This window comes from Paroedura picta, chromosome 10, assembly GCF_049243985.1.
Source record: "Paroedura picta isolate Pp20150507F chromosome 10, Ppicta_v3.0, whole genome shotgun sequence".
In the NCBI taxonomy this organism is placed as follows: Eukaryota; Metazoa; Chordata; class Lepidosauria; order Squamata; family Gekkonidae; genus Paroedura; species Paroedura picta.
The window spans coordinates 19,476,739-19,493,155 of NC_135378.1; positions in this window are offsets into that span (position 1 = coordinate 19,476,739).

The window sequence follows — 16,417 nt, forward strand, 5'->3', positions numbered from 1 at the left end:
TAGTCTGAATGGTTCAATTGCTGGTTATTGACTCTTAGCCCGGCAACAAATCTAAGATCAGAGCCACTGTGGTTTCATGCTAGATGGGGCTAGAGGCAAGGTTTTGTTAGCTAAGGCAGTGAAAACACTCTTAGCAGGAAAGTCTGGAAACCAGCAGTCATGATTAGGAGATGGTTGTTCTTAGCTTAGAGCCTTCTAAAGAGGCTCAGATTAGACCACTGAGGATAAAGAAGAAAAAATGCAATATTTTATTTTAAAACTCCCCAACTCCCCCCCCCCCCCATATTTGCCTTCCTCCCCTGACTTTTACTCAGGGGAAATAGTGTCATTCTTGATGTCTTCTTCTTCCTCTTCTTCTATGGAGTTTACATATGCTTGAGTTTAGACCAAAGGTGCTCAGGGCACACTGTGGGAAATGTAGTCCATGATGCCAACTACATCTTGATGCCAACTACTATGCAAACTCTTTTTTCTAGACCAGACTCTATGGTAAAATTGGCTTCAACCATAGTTTCTGCCAAAATTCTAGAACATCATCTGGAAGTTGGTGGCATGGTGATGTCATATCCTATGTGACCCTGGTAACATAGCCTGGCTCTTCCTCTTTCTACTGGTTAATCCCCCCAATAGCCAGGTGATACTTGGTGGGGGGCAGGGGTTGATGGTTGGGAGCAGGGACTGGCAAAATCTTCTACTACTGCTACAGTAGAAGAAGAAGAAGAAGAAGAAGAAGAAGAAGAGTTGGTTCTTATATGCCACTTTTCCCTACCTGAAGGAGACTCAAAGCGGCTCACAGTCGCCTTCCCATTCCTCTCCCCACAACAGACACCCTGTGGGGTGGGTGAGGCTGAGAGAGCGCTGATATCACTGCCCGGTCAGAACAGTTTTATCAGTGCCATGGCGAGCCCAAGGTCACCCAGCTGGTTGCATGTGGAGGAGCGCAGAATCGAACCTGGCATGCCAGTTTAGAAGTCCGCACTCCTAACTACTACACCAAACAGTAGCTACCCTTCAAAGATTCATCTGTCCCCTCACCATTGGAACAGCCTGTTCTCTTCTGCTGATGTGGCTATTGATCCCTAAAGTGGGGTGGATGCATCATATACCACTTGGTGTAGTGATTAAGAGTGGTAGCTTCTAATCTGGTGAGCCAAGTTTGTTTCTCCAGTCCTCAACTTGTGGCCACCTGGGTGACCTTGGGCTTGTCATAGTCCAGATAGAGCTGTTTGCACAGAGCAGACCTGTCTGAATTCTCAGCCCCACCTGCCTCACTGGGTTTCCATTGGGAGAGGAAGGGGAGGCAATTGTAGAGACTCCTTTGGGTAGTAAAAAGCGGGATATAAAAACAAACTCTTCTTCTAGGATGGTCTATCAATGTGGCTGTTCTACCTTGAGCGACTCTGCTAGGAGTTTGGGTCCATGGCTTCACTGACACACACAACTTCTTGCCACTATGTTAACACATGTGTCCAAGAGGGGGCTGGGGACTGTTGCATGTGTAAACATCATAGTTAGCAATCAGCCGTCTCCCACCCCCACCAGCACCCCGACCCTTGCTCATGTGCTGTTAAGATGAGTTCATTTTGTTGGTAATAGAATGCTTATCTTCATGCTATCAAACAAAGTTTACCTGCTGATCTTGCAAGAAAAGATGCTCTGGTCCAGCAGCAGGCCAGATTGTCCCTTCCCCTCTTGGCTTGTTGGCAAGACTCTCCGTACCTGAGTTAACAGCACATCAACACTATCAAGAATTACAGGCGAGGTTACAGGAAGGAGAATTAATGGATCTTTGAAATCTCCAAAATTGTCAGGCTGCCAAAGGAGAGGGTTATGTTCTGGAATTAACACCAATAAAACACAGAGGCTTTGAATAAGTTCTTTAAAGGAGAAGTCTATTCATATCGCTCTGTTTTCTGAAAGATCCAGAAGGCAAATGCGTAATCTGCAGAATAATTCTTCTTATGATTTATAGCGATGCCGCCCAGAGAAAGCACTGTGTGTGTGTGTTTAAATGCCATAAATTAAATTACATCTATTTTTCAGAGGGTATTATTAAAGCTTATTTATGTCTCTTGTAAAAGGTCAGAGCTCTTTAACACTCAATGTGCGGTCAAATTTATGGGATGAAATCTTCATGAAGAACGGATGGCTGTGTATAAATCCTCCTTTGAAGATCTATTGATTTTTTTTTCTTTTCATTTTGCAAAGGCATCTTTATTTTTGACAATGGTATCTAAGGGTGAAGCATGTTTCCCCCTTCTGTTTGCGTTACATTAGGCACTTTTTGTTGCTGCATGGTTTTGCTTTGGATTTTAAATGGCTACAAATCCTTTCCTGTTTCAAACTTTTGACCATGGAGGAGCCCCTGAAACAATTTTTCAGGTTTTGAGGGGCGCCTGGAAGTGGTGTCACCTGGCCACACTTCTCTGCCATGCCCCCTGGAAGAGCCATGTCACTGGAAGTACCATCACCACACACATGAATGGGCAGACTTGAGGTGGATTGAGGGGGGAGAGACAGGAGGCGATTTAAGATGGGAGTAGGCATCCATCCTACCATGAGAAAAATCACTCATGGTTTGGAGGAGGGCAGGGGGAACAATGAAAGTGACTGGTTCCCTAGCTTGTGTCCGAGTTCCTTAAGGCAGCAGGGGAAAGGCTGCAGACATCTTGGAAGCTTCCAAAGACACCCAGGTGTCGACAAACCCCTGGTGGGGAATCCCTGAGCTAGTGCATTTCTAACAGCTGTCTGGGTGATAAGATGTCTGGCTGACTTTTCATGCTCCATCTGTCCAGACAAATACAGCTATGTTTCTGGAGTGAGTGCCATTAAAATGGTGGTTTACTATGGGGTAAGCAGGGAAGCAGTAATGTCTCCTCCTCATTCCTCAAGATAATCTGTGATATTATAGTGTTAATTCAGCAATTTCAATTAGGATTCGAGGAGATTGCCCTAGGTAATCTGCTGCACGGGGGAAATTTAATTTTAAAAATTCTTTGAATTTGAATTTTAAAAAGAAATTCAGCCAAGGTATGTCCTTATTTGGACAGGTTGACTTGTCCCCTCCCAAATTGGCCAAACCTTTGCTAGCTGAGGCTCCTCTCCTCTCATACCCCATAGGTATGAGGATGCAGTCAAATGTAATTTTTCCTTGTAGACTGAATATATATTGCTTGGGTCACGTATACAATATATTGTAGATTCAAGTGGGTAGCTTTGTGGGACTGAAGCAGCAGTCCAGTAACACCTTTAAGATCAACAAAGATTTATTCAAGGCATGAGCTTTCGAGTGCAAGCACTCTTCCTCAGACTAATGAAAGCTCACTCGAAAGCTCATGCCTTGAATAAATCTTTGTTGGTCTTAACAATATATTATAGATACTTTTGATTCAAAAGACAGATTTAGTGGTGACTTTAGATGGTCAATTTGTGATTTATACTGGCTGATAAAATATCTTTTGGTGGCCATTTTGTTAGAGATTAAGAATAAGTAGTAGACAGTGAAAACAAATCAGTTGTTCTCTGTGCGAAAATGGGAGGAAAGAGATTAAATGTTGTAACAAACGTGCAGCTGAATGTTGTAAAGCCAAAGGATCCCACTGCCTTGGTTCTTTTGGTTCTTCATTTTAATAAAACCCTATAAAACAGTATATAAATCTCCACACAGCTCAACAAGCTACCCATAATCCCGTGCCTCAGGAGACAGATGGAGTGGGAGGCTGAATGTTCTCTCCAGTTTGGTGGGGGGACCTTAATTGAACCACCCTGGCCTCAACCTGGTGGAATAGCTCTATCTTACAGGCCCTGGGGAACTGGAAAAGCTCTTGAAGGGCATTAAGCTCTCCCAGGATTTTGCTCATTTCAAACTTCCAAGGGGGAAATAACATTCTTCACACCTTATAAAGAGGTTTTCAATGGTGGTACTTATATCTCTAATGTATTAGCAATGCTGGGCCTCAGCTTGTTCCCAGTGTGTCTGGCATATTTCCCCCTTTTGTTTGTGGCACATCAGCATCTTAATAGATAGATATTTTGGGTGCTTTTTTGCCACTTGGACCAAAAAGATTGCCTCCTCCTGCTCCAGAACTTTCCAAACTATTTTAGCAATGTCCCTTGGTCAGTGGAGATCCTTGTGGAACCATACTCACTTCTCAACAGTGCTCAATCTGAACCTCTAAAAGTGTCAACTATTATTCACCAGTACATGATTCTCATTCTTCCTTGATTCATTTTATTATGGAGAATTTTACGTCGTCACCATTCTCCCTTTGGCAGCCACTGCATTTTTTTGCCTTCTGTTGGAGATGACGGCTTAATCCAATGATTTACTGCTCCATTTCCATCAGTAATGGGAGGAGGAAGAAGTCAATTAGTTCCAAGGGGGAAAACCCCTTCCTGTCCAACCTTAATATCCAAAGCAGCTTTCATTGAAGGCAAGTTCAACAAACACTTGGAAACTAGCTTTCCCTTGTCCCTCTCTTGGTTAACTGTCATTTGGGTCAACTGAACAGCGATTCTGTCTTCAGTCAAAATATGTATTAGCCTTGTTTCAAATTCATAGAGGAGAGGATTGTAATTTTGTGATTGATTATATAAAGCTCTATGCTCTGTAGGTGGAAGATCAGAGTAGGAATTCTATAGGTCTTCCTCTATTGTGTTTTCAGGTTCAAAATGAACTTGATCCAAGCTGGTTTGATGAGCTCTATGCAAAAAAAGATTCAGTTCTTTGACACATGGACTGGAGACAGAAAATAATGCTGTTGAAAGTGTTATATTTTAGGGAAAGTGTTAGTTTTGATGTAGGTACTCATTACTCTTGTCTCACTGTTGTCATTAATCAAATAAGTTTTCTGGTGTTTTTTGGCAGGACTCAGGCTTGGAAAACCGATGAACCTTGGTAAACATACTGTAGGTACCTCACTATGTATATCATGACCAGTCATGCTCAAATGTCTTGGCCTTTTGAACTGACTATGGTTATCCAGCCACATTTTTAAAACATAAAAAAAAGAAAAGCTGTTTTTTACTACCCAGAGGAGACCCAAAGTGATTTACCAATACCTTTCCCTTCCTCTCCCCACAATGGGCACCCCGTGAAGCAGGTGAGGTTCAAAGAGCTCTAAGATCACTGCTCTGTGAGAACACTGCTAAGAGAACAGTGATTGGCCCAAGGTCACCCAGCTGGCTGCATGTGGAGGAGTGGGGAATCAAACCCAGATTTCCAGATTAGAGTTCAGATTTCATAACCAAGCCAGGTTCAAATCTCTGCATGGCCTAGAATTCACAGGTGATGATGGGCCAGTTGTTTATTGATTTCCATGGGGTTCCCATTATTTTATTCCTATACATGTATACATCTTAGCATGGAGCCAGCAATAAAAGATGGAGTCTGTATCGAAATTGATCTCAAAATGACACGAGGGCATGTAAGGAATGTGAAGACAGCTTTTCCACCAGTCATGCAAATGCCCACCTCTGGTGGGCGTCAACAGGGAGATGGTTTGCCCAAGGACCTGTAGCCTTGTACCTGATAATTTGATCTAAGGAATATTCAGAATGATAGGCAATGGATCAGTGCCATCCATTTCCTCCTCAATGGCTGGCAGGAAGGCCTTTGTCATGACCAAATCATATAAACTACTCAGGCATCACTGCTTGGTGTAGTGGTTAAGAGCAGCGGCTTCTAATCTGGCTAGCCAGGTTTGAGTCCCTGCTCATCCACATGCAGCCAGCTAGATGACCATGGGGTACTCACAGTCCTAATAGCTCATTCCTGTCAGAAGCTCTCTCAGCCTCATTTCCCTCACAGGATATCTGTTGTGGGGAGAGGAAGGGAAGGTGATTGTAATCCGCTTTGAGACTCCTTCTGGTAGGGCAAAGTGGAGTATAATTTTTGTTATTATTTTAATCCGCTGGGTGTTTCATTCTTCTTTGCTTATTTAAGCTTTGCTATTCGTGTAACAGTACAGTAAGTTGCTTTAAGGACGGTGAAATCCTATGCAGAATCATTTCATTGATTTCAGTGGCTCTCAGTAATTTTGGGTAGGGTTACTCTATGAGTTGTACTCATCAAGAGCCACTTCAAGGTGCAGAGAGGAGAGAAAAATTGGCACCTCAATATATACCCTCATTCCCTCCAGCTTTTCACAACTAAAAATGAGGGCACTGATTTCATTGTTCACTTTGCTTTTATTCTAACTTTTGAGACAATTTTTCTTCAAGGCTACCCAGCCTGGATAGCCCAGGCATGCCATATCCTGTCAGATAGTGGAAGCGAAGCAGGTGAGCTCCTGGGAACATCAGGGTCATGACATGGGGGCAGGCAATGGCAAACCACCCCTGTTCATTGCTTCCCTTGAAAGCCTCATGGGATTTTCCATAAGTCACCTTCCACTGGAGGACACATTCCATCGATGACCCCCTTGTGATCTTAGTGCTTTTTCTTACTGTATTACAACACCATTCATGATCTCTCTGTGTTTTGAAGTGGTAACTATACCTGATCCTGCTTCCTAAACAACAATCCCGCCTAGGCCTATGGCACCCCTTTCTAATTGGTGTTAAGGGCAATCGCATCTAAGGGAGAAATTACTTTCATTTGCTTTCTTCCCTCAACCCGCTATTATTGCAGTAAGTGCAGAATTACACGAGTTGCTGAAATCGAAAGGGGTGCTCCCAGTTGTTTATAGGCAGCCACCTCAGCAAGTGGGAGTTGTACTACAGCAAAGGGGAAACATTAATAAGATAGTTTGTCATCCAATAATTCTTTCCAGGTTATTCAAAATTAGATTTAGAGCTGCTGGCTAATAGGGGGATTATGCAGTTTTCTATGCATGATTTGAAGAACTGTTTGTTCAGCTTCATCAATATCCTTTGGATATCCGATACCTATTAAATGTGATAGAGCCATCAATTACAGAACTTGCTTGTTTTCTAGCCCAGGCTTAATAGTTTTCAATAACCTCATTTGCCATAGAGCAGGGGTAGTCAACGTGTGGTCCTCCAGGTGTTCATGGACTACAACTCCCATGAGCCCCTGCCAGCAAATGCTGGCAGGGGCTCGTGGGAATTGTAGTCCATGGACAGCTGGAGGACTACAGGTTGACTACCCCTGACATAGAGTACATTTGGAAACTAGGAAATAGGAATAGTTTGGAGTACATCTTTATGAAATGATCGGCAATCAGGAGCAGATGAGCGGTTCCCAGGGCCCTGTTTGGCAATGTATTGTTTCGTGATAGTGGCCATGTTCATAAAGAGCAATCTGAACGAACTAGGGGCCACCTATTGACCCATTTCTGTGCCTGGATTGATCCCAAATGACCTACTCAGACTGGGTGAATATCAGGCCAAGCAAGTTCTCAGGCAAAAAAAAAATCCCAATATATTGAAGGGCAACATCCGCGTCTGGCTACAAGCTTCCTTGGCTCCCCATCTCAAAAGGAATTCTATGAGGACATAGTCACTTTCCCCTAGGGTCCCCACCTCCTTCACCTCATCCACCAACTCTTGCCTGTTGGTCAGTATTAAGTCCAGTATGGCCAAACCTCTTGTGGGTTCATCTACCATTTGATAAATGAAATTGTCAGCAAGGCAGATCAGAAAGTTGCATGAATTAGGATGCTTTGCAGAGTTTGTTTCCCAGCACACATCTGGGTTTTTCAGTTATGTGAGGAGCAAACATAAAGTAAAGGAGGCAATAGGCCCACTGTTGGGTGCAGAAGGACAAACTCTAACGGAGGATGCAGAGAAAGCAAAAAGGCTCAGCGCCTATATTACATCTTTTTTTCCCACAGGTCAAGGGGTTAGGCACATCTAGAGATGGCAGTAGCCAAGGGATAGTGTCTGGGTGGCAGGTTGACATGGACAGAGAGGTTGTTGAGAGGCATTTAGCTGCACTGGATGAGTTCAAATCCCTTGGTCCGGATGAAATGCACCCGAGAGTGCTCAAAGAACTTTCCGGAGAACTTGCACAGCCCTTGTCCATCATCATCTTCGGGACCTCTTTAAGGACTGGAGATGTCCCGGAGGACTGGAAGAGAGCTAACATTATTCCGATCTTCAAAAAAGGGAGGAAGAAATGACCCGGGAAACTACACACCAGTGAGTCTGACCTCTGTTGTGAAGATAATGGAGCAGATATTAAAGGGAGCGATCTGCAAACATCTGGAGGACAATTTGGCGATCCAAAGAAGTCAGCATGGATTTGTCTCCAACAGATCCTGTCAGACCAACCTGGTTTCCTTTTTTGACCAAGTAACAAGTTTGCTGGATCGGGGAAATTCAGTTGATGTCATTTACTTGGATTTTAGTAAAGCTTTTGACAAGGTTCCCCATGATGTTCTGATGGATAATTTGAAGGACTGCAATCTGGATTTTCAGATAGTTAGGTGGATAAGGAATTGGCTAGAGAACCACACTCAAAGAGTTGTTGTCAATGGTGCTTCATCAGACTGGAGGGAGGTGAGTAGCGGGGTACCTCAGGGCTCGGTGCTCGGCCCGGTACTTTTTAACATATTTATTAATGATCTAGATGAGGGGGTGGAGGGACTACTCATCAAGTTTGCAGATGACACCAAATTGGGAGGACTGGCAAATACTCCGGAAGATAGAGACAGAGTTCAACAAGATCTGAACACAATGGAAAATGGGCAAATGAGAATAAGATGCAATTTAATAAAGATAAGTGTAAAGTTCTGCATCTGGATCAGAAAAATGAAAAGCATGCCTACTGGATGGGGGATACGCTTCTAGGTAACACTGTGTGTGAACGAGACCTTGGGGTACTTGTGTATTGTAAACTAAACCTGAGCAGGCAGTGTGATGCAGCGGTAAAAAAGGCAAATGCCATTTGGGGCTGTATCAACAGGGGCATCACATCAAAATCACAAGATGTCATAGTCCCATTGTATACGGCACTGGTCTGACCACACCTGAAGTACTGTGTGCAGTTCTGGAGGCCTCACTTCAAGAAGGATGTAGATAAAATTGAAAGGGTACAAATGAGAGCGACGAAGATGATCTAGGGCCAAGGGACCAAGCCCTATGAAGATAGGTTGAGGGACTTGGGCATGTTCAGCCTGGAGAAAAGGAGGTTGAGAGGGGACATGATAGCTCTCTTTAAGTATTTGAAAGGTTGTCACTTGGAGGAGGGCAGGATGCTGTTTCTGTTGGCTGCAGAGGAAAGGACACACAGTAATAGGTTTAAACTACAAGTACAACGATGTAGGCTAGATATAAGGAGAAAATGTTCACAGTCAGAGTAGTTTAGCCGTGGAATAGGCTACCTAAGGAGCTGGTGAGCTCCCCCTCACTGGCAGTCTTCAAGCAAAGGTTGGATACACACTTTTCTTGGATGCTTTAAGATGCTTTGGGCTGATCCTACATTGAGCAGGGAGTTGGACTAGATGGCCTGTATGACCCCTTCCAACTCTATGATTCTATGATTCTATGCCAGACATAGACCGTTTACACAATGGAGGTTTCATGCCAGGCTGCAGTCTGGAGTTTTAGTGGTGGCAGGTTGGCCCCCCTCTTCCTGCACGCACACGAAGAAGAAGAAGAAGAAGAAGAAGAAGAAGAAGAGTTGGTTCTTATATGCCACTTTTACCTACCCGAAGGAGGCTCAAAGCGGCTTACAATCGCCTTCCCATTCCTCTCCCCACAACAGACACCCAGTGGGGTGGGTGAGGCTGAGAGAGCCCTGATATCACTGCCCGGTCAGAACAGTTTTATCAGTGCCTTGGCGAGCCCAAGGTCACCCAGCTGGCTGTATGTGGGGGAGCGCAGAATCGAACCTGGCATGCCAGATTAGAAGTCCGCATTCCTAACCACTACACCAAACTGGCTCTCAAGGAGCATTTGGCCCAGTGTGCCTCATCCGCCCCAGATTTGTGCTCCTGTATGGGAACTGGGGCAGTGAAGTCCCCAGTGCATAAACGGTCATAGTGATGCAATATCACACTGACCACTAGAGGCAGTAAAACGCATGTTGAACAGGGGGAAATCAAACAACAGAACAAGAGCCAGAAGAATGAGAATGTGAAAAAGCTCACTTTTATTTGCTATTGGAATGTTCGCTCTGTAAAGTAGCTCAGCCATCCTCTAGAGGAAAACTACTTGAGAGAGAGGAATGCCTCACACTTATCTGTGAGGACGGTTAGGCTACAGCCTATCGGATTGTTTTTCCAAAATTCATTTTGTGAATCTCCTTGGGACCATGAACAAGGCAGGCAGTTAAGCAATATATTAGGTAAAACATTAATAAATTAGTAGATGTGCAGTACAGACAGTTTGCATGTGTTTACTGTTGCCTTGGATGTGAGAGTCTCTGAGATATGTTATCAAGACGGTCATCTCCGCAGTAATGCGAAGGTAGTTTATGCATGAGTTATATACTTATGATACAATATATGCATAAGTAAAAATGCAAATAATCTACACATGCAAACTTTGTTACTGAAACGTCCAAAAACGTGCAAGTAAGGGACTGTTTGGCTTCCATTACTTTGAAAAATAAAACCCAAAATGACTATAAAGAACCTCACACATTATATCATAGAGAGGCTGTTGTCACAGAAAAACATCTCGATCATCTCTATGTATACTACAAATTTTAACTGATTCATGGCCTTTGAGGACAGAATTTCACATTGTGATAAATGTTGACAAACACCAGTCCTATGGTGAGTTTCCCTCCTCCTTGGGGAGCCATAAAACCTCCTTATGTGTCCTTTGGCCATCACGTTGCGGATTTCCATACTCCCCACCTTTCGTCATTGGTATATGCAAGGGGGTGTTTGGGAGAAGAATGCACATCATGATGTCAGGACATGAGCTGCAGTTTACTACACTGAACAGACGGAAAATGGGAGAGTTCAGCATGGAGGATGAGTTTTTAGTGGCAGCCCTTGTGATCAGAGAGAGTTCTCACCAAAGCCACAAAGGGAGTAACTGAAATGTCAAAGAACCATTCAGCCATTAGCGCCAATATTTCCCAACAATGAAAATCATCTCAGCAGACAAATCTTGAGGTCTTTCTTACATGATGGTTTTCGTAATGGTTGTTATCTTGCGTGGCAGAGACTTTCGGCTCTTTCCCTGATGTAAACAGGAATGTTTCTGTGATCCGGCCTGCTAAACTTGGAACACCATCTGTCAATTTTCAGAGTGTTGCCTTTCCCCCCACAGTCAGCAGCTGAGGCAGCAATTAGGGGAATTTACAAACAGAACATTAAAAAAAAAAAGATTCCCTCTTTTCCAATTGAAAAGATCAGTATTGCAAACCACTCCAGAGAAAGCAGAGAAAGTGACACGCCTCCAAAATTAAGCAGTGATTTGTGCCCAAACTCAAGCACGTTTCTTTTATAGAAGCCAGGGAACACTGCCGTTAATAATAATGGCTAATTTTAAGTAGGCATATGGCACATTTAGTGTACAATAGCCTCATTTGACTTACCAACACAATGGTCTTATAGTGTGCCCCCCCTGCTAGATTTTGTTCCATTTTGCATGTTTAGGATCTAACATAATATAGAGATAGGGCTTTATTGGTGGTGGCTGTGCTCTTATGAATTAGCTACCCTTCAGTGTCAGTACATGGCTTAACTCTGAGTATGCCCAAACGGATCTTGTTTACTTGGGCGTAACAAACTAATTGACTTGCAGGAGGGCATTTAGGCTGGAATAAGACATGACACAACAATGTTGGGTATGAACATGGTTATAGCTATATTACCTCCCCACAGGAGGGAAGGCACAGTATGGGAGAGGGAGCCTGACCTAGCCGTCAGTGGACTGCACCAAAACCCGCAGAGTCCAGAGATGCCCTTGTGATGTTGCTCTCCGAAGCTGCTCTCCGTGGCGTCCTGGGCAAGAGGCCCGGGACCCATGTATGTGTTGCCTTTTATGGGCACCACGGGTCCCACCTTGCCCTGATGTTGTGTGTGCTGCGAGCCGGCAGCATGCCCGGCCAACAGGCTGCTGGGATGGTCATGTCTGCATCCAGCCAGCCCTCTGTGGGTGTCAACATGGTGACTCTAAGTTGTTTTTTTCATGGGTTTAAAGTCCCAGTTGTTGTTTTGTAGTCTTGTTTTTATCTTAAGCAATAAATTATAATGTCTGGGTAACCAATGAGAAATCACAACCCATCTGTCTACTTCTCCCCCCCCCCTATATTTTAGATCTTTGCATAAAATTGGGAATGTATTTTTTTAATGTGTATCACACTGGTCCCCTTTAATCCCCCTGGTGCCCAACATTGGAAACAAAAGACAGATGAATATTTGGTATCCAGAAACCAAAATGGCAGTGGCATTCTTGTGAGATAACCATTTGAGACTTCAAGTGCTATTCTTTGTTGTCTTGGCAACCACATCATGTTTCAGAATGTCCCCTACAATTTTCAGTTAAAATTGGGAATAGAAGTCCACCCCTACACACACACACACACACACTTCTATGGGTTCCCTCTTCATACGAAGAACTTCACCTCCCCTTTATCCTAGGCTTCATTACAAGACTTTCGCTCTCCACATAGGGGTCAGGATGTCACCACTTGGTAGAGTGATAATATCTGACTGTGGTGTGCATGTCTGCATTTTCTATTGGCCGTACAATGCTATTTTTGAAATCCATTCAATATAGGCTGTTACTGTATATTTCTTGAGGATGCATGCAGAAAAAATTATTATATCTTATAAATAATCAAATCTGAATGCTACTTGGAAAATTCAGTTGACTAGAATTTTGAAATGTCACCCCTCCCCAGCCAGTATTTCACTTAATGTGACTGTTGCATTGGCAGTGACTGGGAGGGGTATATTGCTCTTTGAGATTTATTTGTATAAGAATCCACACACTGAAAAGCCCTGTAGACAGTATGCCAAACAGGTAGAAGTAATTCAAGCCAGATGTATGTAGCTGGCAGGAGTGATCCAACTGTGTGTTTTATAGACTTGGGGAACTGGAGTTAAGAGTTCATAATTTCTCAAAAGGCCAGGTAGAATCTTGATGAACTTAGTGAAGTTGGGTCATTTATATACATCCACCAAGTTCAAGACTGTAGACCAGAAAATCACTGAAAAAGGGCTATTTAGAATTCCATTTTGGCCAAGTATATAACAACAACAAAAACAAGAAGAACAATTTTCATGTGGAAACACATCTACTGGCAAACCCCTGAAATGGAAATAGCTATGGATGTGATGTTTGTTAGTCTGTTTGTTCTGCCCCAGTAGATGACCAGCAGTGGCTGGACAGGCATGGGGCTGAACCCTGCACACTGTGCCACCACTACTGCTACCTATCTTGCATGGCTGGCCCCATTGTCAGGAGCGCAGGGCTAGGCATGGAAGACAGGCAGTAGTGGTGGCAGCAGCGCAGCAAGTGTGGCTCAACGCCACCCCTCCCCAGCTCTGCCACCACTGCCTGTCTCCCATGTCTCAACCCACACTCCTTCCATAGTCAGTTTGTTGCAGATTATGGGTTTCATCATAATCTGAGATAATTTGATTCTCAGCCCTTTCAATGTTCAGGATGGTGCCACAGTGCTCTTATAAGAGGGAGCCACATAGTAGACAAGGCCCCATATTTTGTGACTGAATCAGGATGAAATCCATGTTGAACATCTGTTTGGCCTGCATGAAGAAGAAGAAGAAGAAGAAGAAGAAGAAGAAGAAGAAGAAGAAGAAGAAGAAGAAGAAGAAGAAGAAGAAGAAGAAGAAGAAGAAGAAGAAGAAGAAGATTAGTTTGTATACCCTGTGCTGTTAAAGCTCTTGGTTGCTTTTATTGAAGAATACGAATAAGGAGAAGGAGAAGGAGAAGGAGAAGGAGAAGGAGAAGGAGAAGGAGAAGAGTTGGTTCTTATCCACTGCTTTCTCTACCAGAAGGAGTTTCAAAGTGGCTTACAATTGCCTCCCAAGAATAATAAATTTTATACCCTACTTTTATCTATCCCAAGGAGTCTGAAAGCGGCCTTCCCTTTCCTCTCCCCACAAGAGACACCCTGTGAGGTAGGTGAGGTTGAGTGAGCTTTGATATTACTGCTCAAGGAGAACAGCTTTATCAGTGCTGTGACAAACCCAAGGTCAACCAGCTGGCTGCATGTGGAGGAGTGCAGAATCGAACCCAGCTTGCCAGATTAGAAGTCCACACTCCTGAACACCACACCAAGCTGGGGAATCTGGGATACTTGCTGCTTTGTCTCAGACACTGGCAGTTTTGTATGGTTCTTTTACAAGCCTGCTAAACTGGCTGCCAGCAGTGAGCTAATAAAGAATGTTTACAAAAGAGAGAATTCTTTATCTCTGAGAGCAGGGGGTACTCATGCCTTTCCATACCCCCACCCTGCAAGGATTAGTAAGTATGTAACAATGGATGCAATTTATACATGGATACATGACAATCCACTGGAAATCCAATAAACACTAATAATGACATGAAAAACTGTCAAGAATGGCTCCAAAGTTAACAGAACCACTGAATTTATATTGTCAAAAACTACTGAATTTGTATTTTTTTTAAAAAAAGAAAAGAATGTGAGTGGGGGAAATTGTGTTTTTTAAATGCTGTTAAATTGCTTCCGATTTATGCTGATCTTATGAATGAGTGACATCTCAAACATCCTATTATTAATATTAACAGCTTTGCTCAGGTCTTGGAAGCTATAGGCTGTGGCTTCCATTTTCAAGTTGATCCATCATATTTTGGGTCTTCTTCTCACTGGCCCCTTCAGCTTCTTCTAGCATTTATTGTCTCTTCTGGTGACCCTTGTCTTCTCATAATGTGAAGAATCAGGACTCCACAAAACAGGGGCTAATAAAGCAAAACAGGTATGGGTTCATGTATCCCTACCTTTTATAACAGTGGTCCCCAACCTTTTTATCACCGGGGACCACTCAACGCCGGGGACCACTCACCGGGGACCACTCAACGCCTTTTACTGAGGCCCGGTGGGGGGGGGTAGTTTACTCCTCTACTCTCAACCACTGCCCTAGCGCTCTCTGATCGCTATGGTAATATTTAAACATCCCTTAAAAATAGGATACAGACACGCCACAACAACGAAGTGTGTTGTAAAGGGCTGGGGGGGATGAAGTAAAGGGCCGGGGGGGGGGGGAGAAGGCGTTCTTCGGGGCCCACCTCCAGTTAGTCGAAGGACCACATGTGGTCCGCAGCCCACAGGTTGGGGATCACTATTCTATAAGATTTCAAAACAGCAGGGAAGGGAAACTGATTTGTCTGGTTTCAAAAGCTCCCCAGAAAGGAGACATATAAAAACACGTGTTAGAATATGTCACCCTCTTTTGCCCATAGCTGATACACAACCCAAACCACTGCTGCTATCATGATAAACCAGAATCCTTCTGGTGTGGTAGTTACTTAGTTTGAACTTTCATTGCCATTATATAGACTGTTAACCTTTGCAAAAAGCTCGTTCTTTTGTCATATATTTTTTCTTGATCCCTCTAAAGACCCAATAATCATTTCCCACACAGCTAATCCTATTCTCCACAGATCTCATTCCTGCATTTAATTTTCACTGTGGTTTCATGGGCTCCCTAAATTCCATAAATCGCTATATCATTAAGCAGAGCACCTTCCCTTATTTCCTAAAGTACAATTACCCAAATAGCTTTTTATCTCTTTTTAATTTGTTCATGCTAAAACGGCCAGATAAAACAGGAAGAAAAGACTAACTTCAGTGCATTCTACTGATACTGAAGAACCAATGTGAAATAGGGGAACAGTTGTTTGCTGTCAGAGTTTCTTCTTAGCAAAGGACCTCACTGGAAAAGTTATAATTATTGCTGCTCAGCCAACCTCAAGGATAAGTTCTGGGGATAAAACGAGAGCTAAAATTAGAGTTATTTTGAGCCAGCAGAGGTTTTTCTCAAATGGTTATAATTAGGGGGATAGTTTTAGGCTCAGTCCATACAGTAAAGGATCTCACATTCTGATTTTCCTAGTTGGTGTGTACAATTTTTTGTTGTTCTGTGTGGCCGATTCTAGATTACATCATTTTATGTCTGGCATAGCTTCCTGCATATTTAAATGGCAGGCTTTTATGCTGGACATAGATGTAATATCAAATTAACCACTGGAGGGAGCAAAGCACATGTAGAGCAGTCCCCCCCCCCTCACCAGCAACAGACACACAAGTGAAGAATATAGAACAAGGAGGAAGCCTCAAAATTGCTTTCATTGTCACTGCAAATTCAAAGGCATTTGCAGCAGCAGCTCAGTGTGTGCAGAGGAGTTTCCCATTTACTGTTTTGCATCATTATTTCCATACAAATTAAGATTTGTACAACTACTATTTGTTGTCTGCCTTGAGTTCTGAAGGGCTCAATTACCTTGTAAACAATGGCAAACTATCAGTTTTCTAAATTACCAACCTCTTGCAAAGCAGTTCCTC